The 20,255-nt window shown below is 36.2% G+C and overlaps 1 long non-coding RNA gene across 1 annotated transcript in view; it reads left to right on the forward strand.

Moving 5' to 3' along the window:
• LOC306641236 overlaps positions 1-20,255 on the forward strand; it is a 131,762-nt gene that overhangs the window by 5,445 nt on the left and 106,062 nt on the right. The window contains exon 2 of the long non-coding RNA XR_013758084.1: positions 16,190-16,245. This is a non-coding gene — a long non-coding RNA (uncharacterized lncRNA). The remainder of the gene's footprint in view (positions 1-16,189; positions 16,246-20,255) is intronic.

A 20,255-nucleotide genomic window follows, 5' to 3' on the forward strand; every position in this document is an offset into this window, starting at 1 on the left:
AGGAGAAAAGAACATAAGGAGTGGGGCTGTACTGAAAGTTTTTTCCTTATTTGATTGGGTTCATGTAGAGTTCAGTCTTTGCCCACTCATCCCCCCACTGTAGGTTCCAGGAGGGCAAGGATTCTCTCTCTCTAATTTCTATATCTCTAGTTCTTATACATTGACACTCATGTCTTAGTTGTTAAGGACGACTTTAAATAAAGGGCATTTAGATAGGTTTTGGGATTTCAGAGATCAATAAACAGTTCTCTTCCTGCAGGAGCAGAGTATGAGGAAAAACCTGTGGGGATAAACTTAGAGTAGATTAAATGCATAAATACATGATTAGCTCATTCTGGTTTTCCACACACCCCTTCCCCTACCCTGTGACTTTCTAGATGGGGCAAGAAAAGAGCAAAGAAGCAAAAGAATGCCTAAGCAATTGCAGGAAGAATTTAAGGTTGCCAGGAGTTCTTTAACTAAAGAATTACTCAAAATCTTGCATATTTTACTACATTTGCATTAGTTTTATTTTTAACTGATAAGATTTTTACCAAAATGAAACAAGTTATGATATTTGCCTATCATTATGGAGCTATGAGTTTTTCCAATTATATTATCTGTTGACACCACTCACTAGTGAAACAAGGGAGTTGGCTTGAACTGTTGCAGCTTGCATATTAGAGGATAATGGAAAGGCTGTGTGTGAAGTAATTGGGCAGGATTCCACTAGTTTAAATGTATCACACCAAATTTCCACATACTGGAATAAGTTTGAATTTCTCTCATCCACTCATTCTTTAAAATGCTTTTTTAGTTGTCAGTGGATCGATTATTTATTTATTTATTTGTTTATTTATTTATTTATTTATATGTAGTGCTCAGGATCAAATCCAGGGCCTCACACATGCCAAGCAAGTGCTCTACCACTGAGCCACAACTCCAGCCCATCTAATCTACTCTTTAACATTGAGATGTATTTTTTGTTAAAGAAAGGGAAAATGGTAATATATGTCATAGGTAGAGTTATAGTTTGCCTATCTTATATCGAGAACATTACAGAACTAGCCTAGACTAGAGATCCCCCATCCTCACAAATGTGTCTTGTTTCTGTAGATCAGTTTCAGGCATGCCCGAACACAGTTGTTGCAAATTTAACACTTATCAACTTCAGTATTTCAAATTTGAACCATTAAAAATTATTTAAAATTGCACTAATGTAAATTTTATAATTAATTTCAGAGTTTTTTCTTGTAATACATAAAATTATATTTTGTTTAACTTTTCAAGTTTTTATTGGGACAGTTGATCTGAATAGCTAAGTTCATCATTGCTCCAACAGGAAAGCTCTACAAATAAATGTAGAAGTGTGCCATCTCATTTTGCCGTTCACAAAATTTTAAATCTCCTTAGCTTTCCTAATTTAATGGACTTGAAATGATTGGTATTTCTTTATATCACTTTTGTAGTTAGCTACCCTAAGAACATCAGATACCCATATATGATATAAAGTAGAATTAACTATTGGCCTGTTTATTGCACAGGTTTTGTGGAATTTTAATTCAGGCTTAGTGAGTTGCATATTGATGATTATTTGATTGTATCAGGTGGCTCCCAGAAGGGCAGATGTGATAGTAAGTCCTACTTGAATATGAGAGAACCCACTCTAACATTGAATATGTGAAATATAGCATCCTAGATAAATTACAAATTTCAGTTGAATAAAATTGTAATTTCTTTTAAAATTTATACTTGTACAAGCAAATTTTAAAGCTCCTTTAATATAAGAGTGCTAATATAAATATATGGAAACTTTTTCATAGAAAACTGTATAGCCAGTGATGCAACATTCCAGACATTTAAATAAAATTCCACTTCTTGTAGTTACATTTATTTTTGCATATTACCTTTTTGCTCATGTATATTAGGAGTGATAACTAAATACTAGTTTTGACACTGATTGTTTGAATAACTTAAATAATTTGTGAATTGTGATTCATAGATTCTTAGAAATTAAAATCTCTAGCTTGATTTTTTTCACATAAACACTAATGGCTAATAATTAGTAAGTTTAGGTAAATGACAAGTCAACCAAGTTGTCACCCCAAAAGAATGATCAAAACAAATTCTTAGTATTAAACACAAACAAGTTATTCCTTTGCTAATGGTGGCAGGTATAGCTTAACCAAAGCTTCCCACTATAACTGTAGTTCTCCTTAAGTTGTTACCATCCTACAGGCAGAATTTGTTCATTTGGTTCTTATGTTTCAAAGCTGGTAGTTTCAAGCTCCATCCTGAGCCACCAGTCTGTAGAGAGGTAAATGTGAGATACATATTGGAGTATGGTACTGTGAATTTAGACCAGTAGAAGGATAATTTTGTCTCATCCAATCCACCCTGGGGATATTTTGCAGTGTTTAGAGACATATGTGGTTGTCACAACCCTGGGGTATCTAGTGGGTTGATGCCCAAAGCATTCTATGATTCATTGGACAACCTCCCCAAAACAATAAAAATCAATTTAAAATGTCAGTGCTGCTGATGTTGAAAAATTATATAATCTTTCTTATCACTTCATTTTATTTCATCCCTCCTTTCGTCTCCTCTCCTGTCCTCTCCCCTCATATCCCATCCCTTCCTGTGTTATGTTTGTATCTCTGGGACAGAATGTCTGAGATAAACTTAAAATTAGGAAATATTTCTTTTGGCCTAAGGTTTCAGTGTAGTTTCAGTCTGTGGTTGCTTGGCCCATTGCTTTGGGTCTGTGGAGTCACAGTACATCATGGTGGGGAGGATATAGCAGAAGAGGTCTGTATACATCATGGAGTCTGGGGAGCAGAGCCAGAGACAGAGAGGGAGCAGGAGGAAGGGAATGGGACCCCAATATTCCTTTAAGTTCCTTGCAGTGACCAGACTTTCTTCCACCAGGCCCCATCACCTCAAGTTTCCACCACCTCCCAGAAAGGCCACTGATTGGCATTTTAGCACATGAACCTTGTAGGACAGTTAAGATCAAAACCCTATTCTGTTCTAATTTGCTCTGTTCTCCTCCTCTCCTTTCTTTTTCAATTCTTCTCTTCTTCTCTTCCAATTCTTTCTCTTTTTATTTCTTTCTCCTGCCTGTCTCACTCCTTCCTTCCCTTTCTCCCTTTATTCTTTTGACTTTCTCCAGTAGAGGTGGTCGTTTTAAGTGGCAAATGCCTGCACTGGATCAAAAGGTTTTGTTTTGTTGCATTTAGTTTGTTGGATAGCTGATCTAATTTGGTTCATTTATTGCATAGAAAGGAATTATTGAAACTATTTATCTTAACCTTAAATATTTTTGGTTATCACTGAATGTAGTGCTTTTGTGTTTGTTTTTAAATACGAAAAATTTTTTTCTCATTTAGACATACAGTCCTGAATTATAACAGGTTGGCTAGTATGAATTTCCTTCATTTTTTTGTACCTGCAATTAGCAATCTTACAGTTACTTGGTTGTAGTTCAAAGATTCCTTTTACATTAGTTTTCAGAAGTTATTGTCATAAACACCCTGTGAAATACGTAGGGCTTACATTATCTTCATTATTTGACAGATAAGGAACCAGTCATAGGTCAAATGCATATTGTTAGAGCAAGTTAATGATGAGCAAATCTAGGGTTTGAAGATGGGTCTTGATGCCTGGGACCCTTTTAAAGTCACTAATTATTGGTTATCCCATTTAATCTTCCTAAAACCCCTATGTAGTAGAGTAATTATTCCTACTTTATAGATAAGAAAGTTGGTTTAGGGAGATTAAATTGTGTGTTCAAGGTCACCCAACTCATAATGTAATTTTGACGATTTTCATTGAGCTATGCTGCCTCTTGAGGTATCTTCAAAAATAAAATTGACAATTTCTGTATAAATTCACTAATCTATGCTTAAATGACTAAATAAGTCTCTTGGCATATAGACTAACTTTGTGACTTGAATTCATTAGTAAATTGTAATACTGCTCAGACTTGAAACTCATTGGAAGTTCACTGAGTTTTAACCACAAGGTAGCACTGTTTGTTACTTAGAATACATTTTTTGAGGCCACTGAATGCAAAGTAGGCCAAGAGATAGCTCTCAGCTGTTTTTGACCATAGTTGGCATTTGGCCAGCATGGTAGGATGTATGTTGCCATTCTGATACCGAGGGATTTGTGCAAGTGTTATGCCTCACATTTATCTCATTTTCTAATTTGAATCCATATAGATAATGAGATAAATTGTGTATCCATTGTTTATGTCATGTTTGAGGCTGTTTCTCTCCACTGTGACCATGTGGCTACCCACTTAGACACTCATTCTAGGTTTTATCTTCTGATGTTAGTGTGGCTGTGTGCGTAGGTTTGGGCCAGGCATATATGACCAGAAGTGAAATATACCTCATTCTGGATTGTCTTTTTAAAGGTTCTTGTCCTGGGTTTCACTTGCCCATCCTCTTTTCCCTCCCACTGACTGGAATGGCAGCAATTGCCTTGAATTCATATAGAAGTTCTGTCCTGAGGATATCAGCCCTGGACGACCTTGTGGAGAAAACTACTACTTGCTCTGCCCCCAGCCACCTGTGTAGCTCCATGTTATTTCATAGAAGAGAATATATATTTTTTTTCTTGTTTGAGCCATTATATTTTGGCTTTACTTCATTACAATTGTTTAACCCATACCCTATAAAATGCCAAAATTTAGTGCCTGAAATGGGATATTCTATAATGAAAAGCTTAAATGCATGACATTGGTTAGGTGGTTGTCTGGCATATTAAAAAAAAAAAAATATATATATATGCTAAAAAACCAGTGATTCTTAATTATACAGTGGTATAATATTTGGTAAAACTGTCCTCTGTGACAATTTTTATATGGCATCAATTTCTCTATCCAGTCTATATCTCCAGGGAAGTGGTTAGAAAGAATCTGATTGCTAATATAAGGGGCAAGTTAGTTTGTATTTAGAGTTCAAAGGGAGTCTATAGTTTATAGCTATTGAAGGTTCTTTTTTTTTTTTCCTTGTCTGAACTTACAGTAATGTGGGGCATTGTAAGGTTGGAAAAAATTGCTCCCATGTGCCAGACAGTAAGAGTTGAGCTTGTCATTCTCAAGAACCTCCTACTAGATTTTCTTGGCTCAACTGTGGAAGCTAGCCCAGGCAAGAATTAAATTAAGGATTTGTTTTGTTACCTGAACCAGTCAGTTGAACAAAGTAAAATGTACAGTTTCAAATATGAAGTCTCAATTCCCTGTAAAATAAAGGTTTATTCCTTACTCATGATATGTTGGCTGTGGCTGTGTTCCACATCCTCAGTCATATCCAAGATTTAAGCTGAAGAAACACTGTCATTTTGGGGTGGGGTGGGATGGGACATTGCCATTTTTGTGACAGAAGGAAAAACGAAGTGGCAGAACCAGCTTTTTGAAAGTGACTTACTACTTTCGTTTATATTTTATTAGCCATAGCAAGCCAAGTAAGTGACTGAACCTGAAATCTGTCAGGTAAGAAGGAACATCTCAAGTCACTGATGTCACTGAGGTGGAAAAAAATCCTCCTCGTGTGAATCAGGTGACCTCAGGGTAGCCAGCCATAAATCAAGAGAGAGAGGGTTGGATCTGCCTGCCACTGGTGCCAGAAAATAAAGAACTCAGTTGACAAGTTTAATATCTAAAACAAAATCTTTAGTTGTGGTTACTCTCTTGTGGCACTGACGGAAAACAAAAGACATTTGGAGTTTTTGAGAGGATCATGTTGTCAAAAATCCAAAAAGTTCGGCTTGCAAAAGCCTTTGATGATTTGATGTTATTTGACACTTAAGTGGTTGAGTAACTCTTAGCTCCCAAATTTACACCAGCAGGAAGTAGGCAGTTAGGTCTTTGCTTTCCCTGTTGAAGCATGTTGTCTTCTATGTCCACTTCATATATGGCCAGAAAGAATAATAGAAAAGAAAGAATCTTCCAGAGGCCAAGACAGGACTTCCACAGACAAATAGACAAGGGAATTCCCGTCAGGGTCCAGAACTTTAACTTAACCAAAAAACTTACTTTCTGCTGGAGCATGGATACTTTGTAGTTCTTTTCCAGTAGTATTTTATTATTGATAAAATAGATATATGATATTCTTTTCTGAATGTAACACGTAATAGAATTCATCTCATTTGTATTTAACCATTTTGTATTGGCTGTGCTGGTGGTCATAGATAGCAAAGATTACTTCTCTATTAGTAATAGGTAACTGGATAGGGAAGACCTGACCTCCCTAGCCAAAGTTGCATCTCATAGGCATCAATTGCATCTCAGGGGCCTACGAGTCCTATTTAGCTGAGACTGTCACAAATCATGGCCCTCCACCTTTTTTTTTTTTTATCTCAGCAAATGTTCTCATTTGGCACTTAACTGGCATCAAATCAAAAACTTGAGGCCAACAAACCTGGGCTGCTCACAAGCCCCCCAAAATAGGTCTCCATGTCATAAACATCAGAGCACCTGTTTGTATCTTTGGTCCCTTAGAAAGGCCTAAATCTGTCTCAGATGCACTAATGGTGCTGGCCACAAGGTGGTGGGAAAGTCTTGAAATTGCAATCTGCTGGAATAGGAAGCCAAGCTATTTATTTATGTGCAGTTTACTACTGTAAGAGGAGTTCAGGGCTGCCTGGGCTGGGTCCCTTTTTAGGATCTCAATTTGGGATTAGCTACTCGAAGCATGAATAATAGGAAATACATTTCAAGGATGGAGCCTGCTCTTTTTTTAACCCCGCTGAAGAAACAATGTTAGATATCACTGGCATTGAGAAAAGTGGACTTTCAGCCGGGCACAAGCAGACCATGCCTTCAGACCAGGACTTTTCTCCAGCTTGATGCAAGTAGGGCCTCAGCCTGAGGTCCAGCGGTTCAGTTGTGTAGCTCTCCTCCAATCCCTGAGAGACTAGTGGACACGACAGGCGCAGATCATGAGCAGCTGCAGGAGAATGAAGACTGGAGATGTGATTAGGCTGAACAGAGCTCATTTGTCTGCCCAGCTGTACCAGCTTCTGGCACAGCAGCATCTCAGAGAGGAACTTGAGGCTAAGAACCGTGAGAACCCAGAAGAGGCGCAGCACCGCCAGCAGGTGCACGAAGATCTGGAAGGTGGCGAAGCCCAGCCACTGAACCAACTCCCACGGCGAGAAGAGCATCGCGCCTGCCGGCCACGCTGACCCCTCCCAGCGCGCCGCACCTCCTCTGCCCGCGGGCCGGCCACCGACCCCCGCCGCTGCTACCAGAAGGCAGCGAGCGGCCCCACCCGTCCCGGTCCCCTGCCCGGGGCGCCTCTGATCCCCTGGCCCTGGCCAGGGACCCAGCACTGGACGCCCGCAGACGCCCGCAGCGCCGGATGCCATGCCCTGCCGGCATGGGCTGACGGCTTCTTTCTCCCTTTTAATTCAAGTTTATTGAAAGAAGAATTTTTAGATGCTCTCTCCATTTTTCCCTCCCATTTTTTCCTTAAATTCCCTGAAATTAGGATTCTGCTCTTCCTAATAAAAGCCTCCTTTACTGTCATTTTCAATGACCATCTGTTTGCCTAATCCTTTGCCACTTTATTTTTTCACTTTTGTTTCTTTGTTCTCTATTTCACTTGTTTGTACTATTTACGTTATTTTCTGTCTTCTGCTTGCTTAGGGTTAATTTGTTCTTTTTCTAGGGTTTTCTCTTCCTTAGAAGATTAGGTTGTTGATGTAAACCTTTTTTTATTGCTGTTATTTTGCCTCTATGCACTGTTTTATTTAGCTGTATCCTACAGATTTTGGTATGTTGTGTTTTAGTTTTCATTTTTGCAGGATATTTTCCCAGTTTTCTGAATTTCATCTTTAAAAAATTGATTATTTAGGAATATGCTGTTTTATTTCCCCTTATTTGTGAATTTCCCCAAATTCCTTTTGGTATTGATTTCCAGAAGGAAGTCATTCCATTACATTCCATTGTTGTATATTATTTAGGGTTGTTCATTAAGTTACTTAGGGTTGTTTGTGGCCTACCACATGGTCTATTTTGGATAATATTTAATGTGCATTTAAGAAGAATATCTAATGGTTTTTTGGGAAGAGTCTGTAGGTCTGTTGTCTTATAGTGTTAAAACTTCTGTGTTCTTGTGTCCTTATTGATTTTTCTAATATTGAAAGGGGAAGTTGAAGTCTCTAATTAATACTTTTGAATTATTTATTTGTCCATTTACCTTTCTTGCCCCTCTGATGTTAGGTGTGAATGTATTTTTAATTGTTGATGTGACTTGATTTTTAAATGCCCCCCAAAATTCATGAGTTAAAGGATCGTCCCCAATACAGCAGAGTTCAGAGGTGGGGCCTTTGGGAGGTGATTGGATGTGAGGGTTCTGTGCTTATGAATGGATGAATACATTTGGATTCATGCCTTAATGGATTTTAGGAGAATGGCTTTGTTATAATAGTGAGCTCTCTCTGTGTCCTAGCCACGATGAGATCAGCAGGTTTCCTCCACCAAGTGCTTCTCTGATTATACAGTGCCTTACTACAGGCTTAAAGCAATCAGGCCGTGCAACCATGAACTGAAACTTCTGAAACCATGAACCAAAATGAATCCTCTTTTTTTTTCCAAATATTTTTTAATGCTCATTTTGTTGAATCCATGGACATAGAAACCTGTGGATACAGAGGACTTCCTGTACATTTTATAAGAACTCACTTCTGATTTATATTTACTTTTTGACAAAATATTTTTCCTTCATTTATATAGCTTCATTTCATCCCTTTTTTTGTGCTATTTTTCTACATATTTATGTTAGTAACTCAACAGTACATATGATTTTCACTTTATATAATCATACCTTTCAAAGGAACTGGGAGAAGAAAGGAGAGCATGATCATATTTATAGTTAGTTATATTGACCTTCTTATTTTTCATTCTTTTCATTTATTCCTGCAGATTTGAGTTAGCTGTGGTATCATTTCCTTACTCCCATAGAACTTATTCACACTTTTTCTGCATACTTACGCATTGTCAAGTATATAACAATGATTGGCATTAGCATTTAGTATATATTATAATTGTATAATATATAATTATATATTAATTGTATAATATAATAATATAATATATATTATACAATTATATATTTTTACCAGGTTACTCTTTAAATTGATTAATAGAAGAAAAGGGAAGAAATATGTATTTGGAGAATTTTTATAATTATATACATAGTTACCTTTACTGGTACACTCGTATTTTTTTGGATTTGAATTACTTTTTAGTGTTGTTTTCAGCCTAATGTGCTCCCTTTAGTATTTGTTGTAAAATAGATCTTCTGTGAAGAAAAATTATTAGTTTTTGGTTTTTTGTGAAGTCTTGATTTCATCTTCATTTTTTAAAGATCATATTGCTGTGTGTAAGATTTTTCATAGTTTCTTAATTTCAGCATGTTGAATATTTAATTCCATTGTCTTCTGACCTTTGTTTCTTACAAGTCTGCTGTTAATTTTGTGTGTGGGTGTTTGAGAAGTCATGTTTTTCTTGGTACTTTCTGATTTTTTCTTTGCCTTTCAATATTTTTACTTAAAATGTCTCTGTGTATGTATCTCTGTATTTATCTTGTTTGAGGTTTTTTTGAGCTTCTTGGATATATAAGTTAATAATGTTTTTCTTCAAATTTTGGAAGGTTTTAGCCAAAATGCTGTAATAATTTCTTCACTCCTTTCTCTTTTTTCCTAATGGTATTCTACTTTTCTCTGAGGTTTCAGCGCATTTTTAATTCATTGTTTTTATTTTTGTTCTTCAAATTTTAATCTGTTAATCTGTCTTTAAGACCTCTGATTCTTTCTTCTTGTGTTCTTCTCTGTTTTTCTTTTCTTTCTTTTTTTTTTTTTTTAATTTGATGGATATTCACTGTGTTGCCCAGGCTGACTTTAAATTTGTAATCCTCTAACCTCACACTCCCAAATAACTGGGGTTATAGGAGTGTATCACTGGGCCTGGCTTGATGCATTCTTCTGTCATTTCAAATCTATTATTGGTTTTCTCCAACTAATTTTCCATTTCAAAATTTATTGTACTTTTCAATTCTAAAATTTCTATTTTTAGACCATCTATATCTCTATTTAGACCATCTAGATCTCTATTTTTAGACCGTCTATATCTCTATTTCAACTACTTTGAAATCTGTATCTGTTAAGTCCAACATCTGGACCCCTTTAAAATCAGTTTTTATTGCCTCCCTTTTTGCAGTTTACTATTTCTTTGCACATTTCTCAATGTATGTTGAAAATTTGACATTTTAGATAACATAGTACAGTTAGTGACGGTACTGATTGATGCCCTTCTGGAAATGGAGGGGTATTGATGTTCTTTGGTTGACCACTCACCAGTCAGTTGACTGAACTGACTTTGTGAAGTCTCTTTCCCCACAGTATACAATCTGTGATGTTCGTGTTCAGATTTATTTTATTGTTCAGGTTTTTTTTATTTTTTAGCTTTACTATCCCATGCTTACCCCTTGATTAGCATAAGCCACTTATTGGTCAAAGTCTGTGCTTATACCCTCTTTTCAGTTATATTTTTTACTCTTTTACTGTTGGACATGTGTGTTGCTCAGGCATATTATCAGAATTGAAGTAATTTTTGTTTGGCCCCATGCTTAGATGGAAAATAGTAACTTGGATTTTTCATTTCCAGTTATGCCTGAGAGAGCAGCCTTGGCAGGTATACCCATAATCCTCTAGATTGCCAGGGATGTGTGTGCTTTAGGTTTAAAGCCTAGGTTCCTAGGAATTAGCCTTGGGGCAGAATAGCTTATTGTTCAGCCACTATTTGATCAAAGGTTTTTCTTCAGCCCCTTGTGACAGTGATGTGTCCTCCTTTTGTTGATGATCTGTGTGCGATTTGGGAATATTTTCATGTGCCCCACAAACTGCTTTGATTGTCCTTGAGTTAGTTCAGCCTACCACTTGCATATAACCTTCCCAACACCCAGATTTTACTATGGTCTGGCTCTTCCTTTTCTGGTTCTCTCTGTTAAACTTCTCATTACTCTACCATTTTGTCGGTTGCTGCTTGTATCATGGAGCTATGAACACCTTCTCAGTTGCTTTCCATGAAGGTCTCATTGTTTTCAGCATTATAGTCAGGTATTTATTTTTGTAAACTCTCTTGCAAATACTTAGTTCCATCACAGCAAAGGAGCTGTTTGCCCTTGAGTCTTGCTTCTCTAGTCATCTCTCCTTCCAGGCAGAACCTTGTACCACTGCATAAGAACAAGGATAGTGGCTCACTTCTATCAGACTGGTTGGGAGCCAGGGCATCCACGTCTTCTTGGATTGCCCCTCTGAGTGTGGAACCTGTTCTTTAGCAGCAAGCTGGGCTAGGGCCAGTATTAGGCTGTTGAACCTAGGGTAGAGCTTCCACTCAAATGAGGAAGTGGGCTAGAGGAAGAGAACTCTAATCCTCTCAACTGTGTCTGTCCAGAACAGAGATTCTGCCATAAAGCTGTGGGGGAAGTGAGAAGCGCCAGTGCTCTCCCTTTCCAGAGCGAAATTTTAGCCATAGACTGGGAACTGAGGGAAAAAGTACCCCCCACCTTTTTTTAACTAGATCTGCCTGAACTAAAGCTGATGGAGTCATTTTCTAAGTCAGAACTTGGAAATGTGTGTTGGGGGGAGGAGTGTAAGGAGAGAGCAGGTTGTGGCTTTGATGTCACCAAATAGCACTTACTATGATTTAGTAGATTTTAGTTTTTATTTATTTTAATTTTTTAATTTGTTCTAATTGTACACGTCAGTACACATTCGGACACATTGTACACAAATGGAGCATAACTTCTCAATCCTTTGGCTGTAGATTGAGTAGGTTTTCTTTGATGCTTGTATGGAGCTGTGAATACCTTCTTAATTGCTTTCCATGAAGATCTCCTTGTCTTCAGCATTGTATTCAGGTATTTATTTCCTGAAGGTCTCTTGCAAATACAGAGTTCCATCACAGCAGAGGAGCTATGTTTTCTAATTGTTATATGCTCTTAGCACAGTTTCCAGTGACATTAAATGATTGTTTGAAATAATTTTTCCTGGTTAAGTTGCTATTTGTTGGGGGAGAGATTTTGTAACACTCTTTATTCTTCCATTCCAAAATTCAGTCTCCTGGTTTTACCTATTTAAAAAATTGATAAATTTTATCTCTTTTAGTGTATATATTAATTTGCAGATTTCTAATCTTTAGTCATCTTCTCCATCCCTTTAGTATCCATGTACTTTACCTGCTGAAGAACCTGGGAGGTTTTTCCTGGAGATTTTCCTACATTCTGGGGTTTGGTGCTTGCATACTTGTGGTGTTTATCAGCATGTTCCTTTGATCTCTATGGTTCCTACAGATTGGCAGCTGTCCCAAAACTGGATCAGACTCAGGATGGATCCCTTTGGCAGTACTGTATGTGGAATTTAGCAAATACAGCATCCCTCTGAATCACCTGCTGGGCTTACTAAAGCAAATATTACTCAGTGCTAGGCCCACACTTTCTGATTCATTAATTCTTAATCAGGGTCTGAGAATTTGCATTTCTGGCAAGTACCCAAGTGATGCTCAGCCTGCTAGAAAACATATTTTGAGTGTCTTGATGGCATCTCTTTTTGAATTCTAGTAATTATTTGTATCATACTATTTGTTCATTTATTTATTTGAGAAAGTGACAATATTCTAATTTTTTCTTTGGAATATTTTTATAAAGAGACACCTACCCTTACCGACTTCTTGGTTATCCATTGTACAGTTAACTAAGGAAAGGTGGGATAATTTCTTGATATATTTCCCTTTGATTTACTGATTTTAATGTAATGAGGTGATTCCCTATCTATTGAAGGTAACCATTTATAAAAATATATTATTATTAATTCTTAGCATTAAGTGTATTTGATGGGTCTAATCCATTTCAAGTATTATCATTATTGAAGCTGAAATTATTACATCTTTGGCCAGTGGGAGACTCTTGATGTTGATTCCTGAGTCCTAAAATCAGTCATTTATTTTAGAAGCCCTAAAGTGTGATATCAGTTTAGTTATTGTATGTGCTTTCTGAAAGAGGTTAGAAATATGTATATGTTTTAGTCAGCTTTCTTCTGCTGAGATCAAAGGACCTGACAAGAACAAATTTAGAGGAGGAAAAACTTACTTGTTGCTCACAGTTTAGAGGTCTCAATCCATAGGTGGCCAACTCCATTCTTCAGGGCCTTAGGCAGATATCATGGCAGAAGACTGTGGTGGAGGAAAACAACTCAGAACATTGCACTGAGAAGCAGAGAGTGAGCTCTGCTCAATAAGAACAAAATATAATCCCCAAAGACATGCATGCCCCTAGGAACCCACCTCCTTCAGCTGTACCCTACTGGCCTATGGTTACCACCAAGTTAATTCCTACCAGGGGATTAATGCATGGATTAGTTTAAACTTCTCATAACCCAGTCATTTCACCGCTAAAGTTTCTTGCAGTGTCTTACACATGAGCTTTTGGGAGCACCTAATATCGAAGCCAAATACCATCACCTTAGGTATTAGGACTTCAACATAAGAATTTTTCAGGGGGACACATTTTTAATCCATAGCTGTTTCCAACTGACTTTGAACAAAATGAAACCAAGATTTAGAAAGTGCTTGAAAATCATCAGTGCTATTTATTTTGCGAAGTGGCTCATAGAAGATTCAAAGAATTCCAAGACAGGTAACAAAAAACAAACATGTATTATTAGGATGAAGAATTTGTTTTAATTTGATATCATTTTTGTCAGAAAATATTTTAATTCACTTTTTTTATGTGTGTATAAATTTTCATAAAATTTGGTAGACTATCACAGCTTCTGTGAATGGACTGTGAAATTGCTTCCTTTTTTTTAACATTTTGAACTATTTATTTATTTATATGTGGTGCTGAGACTTGAACTCAGTGCCTCACACATGCCAGGTAAGCGCTCTACCACTGAGCCACAACCCCCACAGCGCTGCTTCCATTTATTTTTTTAAAAATGTTTGAAGTTTTTTGATGGACACACTACCTTTGTTTTATTTTTCCATTTTCTGTGGTGCTGAGGATTGAACTCAGTGCCTCACAAATTCCAGGCAAGTGCTCTACCACTGAGCTACAGCCCCAGCCCCTGCTTCCATTTTTATTGGTAGTGGTATATTAGAGTTTATGTGGGCACAATTATGAATTATATGTGAACCACAACCCAAGTCCAAGTTTGTTTCTGTTTCATAATTGCTTTTATTGTAGTGAAAAAGTTATTTTTACTATGATGCTCTCTGTGCTCCACCAAATTATAGTTGTATTGTGATCCCAAAAATAGAGTTGACTCTTATTAACAGATTTTATTTTTGTGAATTTTTCCATTCTTGTAAATTTACTTATAACTTCAAAATCAGTACTCATGGAGCTTTTGTAGTCATTCAGTGGAATCAGTGACTACAAACAACAGTATAGTGATAAAATTTGGATTGTACAATGTACATTTTTAGCTGAACACTTATGTTCTACCTTCTTTTAGCTCTGATACTATAAATAAGTGGCCTTTATGTGATCTATGCTGTTTTGGGGTTGTTTTTATTTTTAGTTTTTGGTGCTTCTTGTTAGTAATTTTGCTCTTTAAAATTTTAACTATCAAATATAGGATTGGAGTGCTGTGTAGTTTTGCTAACTGCAAGAAGGCTGTGATGTACCTACAGAAAAAAATTTATGTGTTAGAAAAGCTTCATTCAGACCCGTGTTACAATGCTGCTATTAACTGAGTTACTAGTGAATGAACAATGTGTATTAAATATCTTGAAACATAAACATATGTGAAACAAGGGTACATTTAATCAGTTAATGGAAATGTGACCAGAGATTGTCAGCCTAACCTTGTATTTCTTAGGTGCAGTAGTTTGGTATTCATTAATTAAGTGTTCATGGTAACATCATAAAACTTAACTATTCTGAATAATGAAAACTAAAATTTTATCCTTATTGAACTTTTTAACTGAACTGAAATAGCAATTATAGCAATGTCAGGTGTTTCAAATTGTACAGGATGAACATTCAACACCTTTGCTTTGATTTCATGAATTAGATGGAGCATTAAAGCCATTATTGGAATCAATTTTTTTATTTGATGCTGATAGCTGAAATCATTAAACTGTGAATTTCTTCTGTAAATGGAGCAAACAAAATTACATTCATCACTTTACCTTGACTATGTAAAACGATTTTGAATCAAAATTGAGATTTTGTAAAAAAGTTTCTTGATCTAGATGAATTATATAGAATAACATATAAAATACTTTCCCTGCTTTTATTCTGTTGGTATGTCTAAGCAAGTCATAAGCAGGTGCAGCAGCATTGGGTATTTCTTCTGGGTACACTCTTTGAGAGTCAGGTGTAAGTTGTGATACTTATAAGAAGTAAGTTACTGCTAGATGTCTTTCAGATGTAACTACATGTTAAACTGGCTTCACCGCCTGTTCATCGCATACATGACTCTATGAGCTCATGCCAGGGGATGAATGAAAATTACCAATGTGTTCCAGCTTATTTCAATGGTCCCATAAAAAAATTGAGAAATAAGAATCTAGGATATATGATAAATTGGTTGGGGCACTGAGACAGTGGGCATAAATTGGGATTGTCTTGGGGAAACTGATACACATGGACATTTTACCAAACATGTCCTTTCAAAAATCTCTTGAATTCTTTTTAAAAAAAAATTTTTTAATTGTCAGTGGATCTTTTTTAAAAAAAAAATTGTTTATATATGATGCTGAGAATCAAACCCAGTGCCTCACACCTGTTAGGCAAGCACTCTACCACTGAGCTATAACCCCAGCCCTAACACCAAATTTTTGATTGTTTTCCCATCAAAAAGACTATGCCCCCAGTATAATCCACTTCTTTGTGACTATTTAGTAATTTCCACAGCATTATGCATTCAAAAAAGAATGTGAAGCACTGTACTTAGTTTTATTCATTTTGTCATTTCTTTTATTTCTGCAACATTTTCTATTCATCTTAAAACTTCTATTAAATTTTGCATGCTTTCACTTTTAAAGTTAATAGTAATAAATCATGCAATTATTTTCCCTGAAATTAGTTCTTTTATACAAATACACAGTAATTAAAAATGAAAGGAATTTTTATGTATATTTGATAAAACTGGATTATCTATGATTTTAGTACTACTTCATATTTTATTACAGAATTAATTGAAAATATTCACCCTATATCTTAATGACTACAAGAGCCTTGGAAATAGGTAAGTGACAAGGCTCCTTTGAAGAGCTATTTCTAGAACATTAAGTCATTTGATCTCAGAGGTTCTTGGCAAATAGGCCAATGGGCCATATCTTAGTGATTTAATTCTTTTTCTCTTAAATAATACTTTAGTTGAAATACCATGTTTACATGACTTTGTGTAACTTTTCTCTAGTATCCAATAATCATGTTTTCCAGGAAATTTCAGGTTTATTTTCTATAATAACCATAATAAAGATATCATTAATAAGTCATAGAAGTGTATCATGTACCAAAAGTTATTACATTTTAAAAAAATCATTAAGTGCAATGAGGTACCTTGGATTGTTCCTAGAGACTGAAAAAAGATGTTAATGAAAAAACAGGTAAAATCTAGTATAGTTCAAAATAATAAATCCATTTTAATTTCTTAGATTTGACAAATGCCATCATGATTTTGTAAGATGTGAACTTTAGGGAAAACTGGGTGAAGGGTGTACAGAAACTCTGAACTGTGTTTATAAATCTATTTTGTAAATCTAAACTTATTCCAAAATAAGCTTAAGGCAAAAATGTCAAACTGTATTGATTTGAGAATTATAATTTGGAAGTAGATTTTCTGTGTAATGGTTTAGAAAAAATCAAAATTATTAATTACCTTTAAAAATCCAGACTCCATGAAATAGAGATGCAGGGAAATAACATGGTCATAGGAAGTGTGCAATTTCATTTTTTGAAAATTGACATGCTGTTCATAATCTTGTCCTGATACTTAGTTATAGGCTTATCTCTTTGATTCCTTTAAGGCATTTGTGTATTCTTTGCTCGTTTTCTTTTTTTTTTTCGCATAAGGGAGTTTATTAAGCAAACAGAGTGTCTCCCTGCAGGGTAAGAGAGAATGAGAGGAAAAGAGAAAGGAAAGAGAAAGGACACGTGCTAGAGAGAGTGGAAAAGTGAGGAGAGAAAAGCAAGAGAAAAAAATCTCTTTGGTCATTTTTTATAGCACTTTCTTTTAATACAAGCAGACCCTTTAAATGATTCCTAGTGTACTGCCCACCTTTCCTACCCCCACTTTGTTAGTGTACTAGAGATAAAATGTCAATGGTGTGACTCAGTGGTTTGGAATTAAGACATTGTTAAGTATAGTTTTGTTCAGTTACTTGAATTTTTAGGTCAGGGTCTAGACATGCTTGACCTGCTGTTAGTGTTAATAAAGATGAACTTAACTTAAATAGCCTTTCTGTAATTGAGCTAAATAATTTAGAATTGATTATTGCCAGATAATAGAAATTCTGTTTCAAATTAGAACTCTATTTTTTTTAAATTAAAAATCACAAATTTACATAGGGCAGTGTTGCTTGATTCATTCTGTTATTTTTTCCCTTCCCCCAACCCCACCCCTCTTTTCCCTCTGTACAGTCCTTCCTTCTTCTATTCTTACCACCCTCCTTATCCCTAACCCTAAACCTAACCCTAACCCTAACGCTAACCCCTCCTACCCCCCATTATATGTCCTCATCCGCTTATCAGCAAGATCATTTGTCCTTTAGTTTTTTTGAGATTGGCTTATCTCACTTAGCATGATATTCTCCAATTTCATCCATTTGCCTGCAAATGCCATAATTTTATCATTCTTCATGGCAGAGTAATATTCCATTGTATATATATGCCACAGTTTCTTTATCCATTCATCAACTGAAGGGCATCTAGGTTGGTTCCACAATCTGGCTACTGTGAATTGAGCAGCTATGAACATTGATGTGGCTGTATGTCTGTAGTATGCTGATTTTAAGTCCTTTGGGTATAGGCCGAGGAGTGGGATAGCTGGGTCAAATGGTGGTTCCATTCCAAGCTTTCTGAGGAATCTCCATACTGCTTTCCAGAGTGGCTGCACTAATTTGCAACCCCACCAGCAATGTATGAGTGTACCTTTTTCCCCACATCCTTGCCAACACCTATTGTTGCTTGTGTTCTTGATAATCGCCATTCTAATTGGGGTGAGATGAAATCTTAGTGTAGTTTTGATTTGCATTTCTCTTATTACTAGAGATGGTGAACATTTTTTCATATATCTGTTGATTGCTTATACATCTTCTTCTGTGAAGTGTCTGTTTATTTCCTTAGCCCATTTGTTGATTGGACTATTTGAATTCTTGGAGTAGAGTTTTTTGAGTTCTTTATAGATTCTGGAGATTAGTGCTCTATCTGAAGTATGATTGGCAAAGATATTCTTCCACTCTGTAGGCTCTTTCTTCGCATTGCTGATAGTTTCCTTTGCTGAGAGAAAGCTATTTAGTTTGAATCTATCCCAGTTGTTGATTCTTGCTTTTATTTCTTGTGCTATGGGAGTCCTGTTAAGAAAGTCTGATCCTAAGCCAACAAGTTGAAGGTTTGGACCTACTTTTTCTTCTATAAGATGCAGGGTCTCTGGTCTGATTTCAAGGTCCTTGATCCATTTGGAGTTGAGTTTTGTGCAGGGTGAGAGCATGACAACTCTTAATTTTCTATAAATATTAAAAGACTGTAGGAAGGGAATTCTGTAGTTTGATGAAACTGTTATGTAACTTCTCATTAGTAAAATAACCATGTTAATCTTATGAATGGGTTAATGCTTCTGTTGCCAACTTTAGTAATTTTAGCTAAAATTCATAAAGGAAATAGAAATGTATTATAATTAAAGGATATAGACATTTAAAACAATAGGACCAGACCTGAATGACTCTTGTAGAATAATTGTCAGGCTTGGAGATTTCTGTTTTGCTTGATAATCTTTTCATAGAATCATTTTTATTAATCTTATGTTAATAGAATGTACAAGTCTGCTTCTTAATTATATTACATTAATGCTCCAATTTTGGTAGGGAAATTTGGGAAAAAGGGTAATTTTTTCAGACCAATTTTAAAATGTGTTGATCATTTTATATTTCACACAAACAAACCAAATGAAACTTTTATTATTCTATACTAGAAAAGCATTAAATGTGCTGTTTCATGGACATGCTTATCATTTATCTGGTTGTCATTTTGTGACCATAAAATTGAGAATAAAAGAATAGCTAATATATATTGTGCACTTCTTATGAACCAGGCCCTTTCCTTTTATTTCATTTTCACTTAAACCTGTGAGATAGATTGAAATTCCCTTTATAAATGAGGCTGGGTGAGTAACAGCTTACGTAAGTTCCCCTGGTCCTTGTTCCAGCCTTGATATGGCATTCTACAGAACCCTAACTTGCCAGCTGTTCTGTTACCTGATTAGTCTGTTAACTGATTAATGTAGAACACTCACTTATTGTGTGCTTCATTAATCATATGCCAGGAACTTTTGGCAGCTCTGGGGTACATGCTCACCATGTGCCTTTGGTTTTTAGGTAACTAGAAGTTTTTAGTTGGCATGGGAACTTGGATCCAGAAACCAGGACACTTGCCAGAGACCAGGGATAGGGTGGTTGTGCATCTGACAGGTGAAAATCAGCTCTCCAAACAAAGTAAATTGGTCAGCAGTTAGAAATGGAGTTGGCTTGTTAAACAGTTCTGTCAGTCCCCTTTTCAGATCACCTCAGTTGGCTACTCACCACACTCAAGATAAAACCCAGGTCTCAAGTTTCTCCTACAATCTTGCTTACTCTGCTTTACCCACATCACTCCAGCCAGTTCAGCCTCTTAACTTAGTACCAATGGTGATATTTTGTTTTTGTTGTTACTGGTGATGGAACCCAGGAATGCTTAACCTCTGAGCCACATTCTTAGCCCTTTTTTTATATTTTATTTAGAGACAGGGTCTCACTGAGTTGCTTAGGCCTTGCTAAGTTGCTGAGGCTGACTTTGAATTTATAATCCTCCTGCCTTAGTCTCCTAAACTGCTGGGATTAGAGGCATGTTGCACTGCACCCAGCTAGTGGAGGTAAACTTAAGAGAGAAGAGTGTACATTTAGAATTATCTACTACATCTTTTCAGAAATATGCCCATGGAGAGGGAGGCTGCATTCCTTGTCACTCCGTAACGCTGGATTCAAGCAGAGGATATCTGTT

This window comes from Sciurus vulgaris, assembly GCF_902686455.1.
Source record: "Sciurus vulgaris genome assembly, chromosome: 12".
NCBI lineage: Eukaryota > Metazoa > Chordata > Mammalia > Rodentia > Sciuridae > Sciurus > Sciurus vulgaris.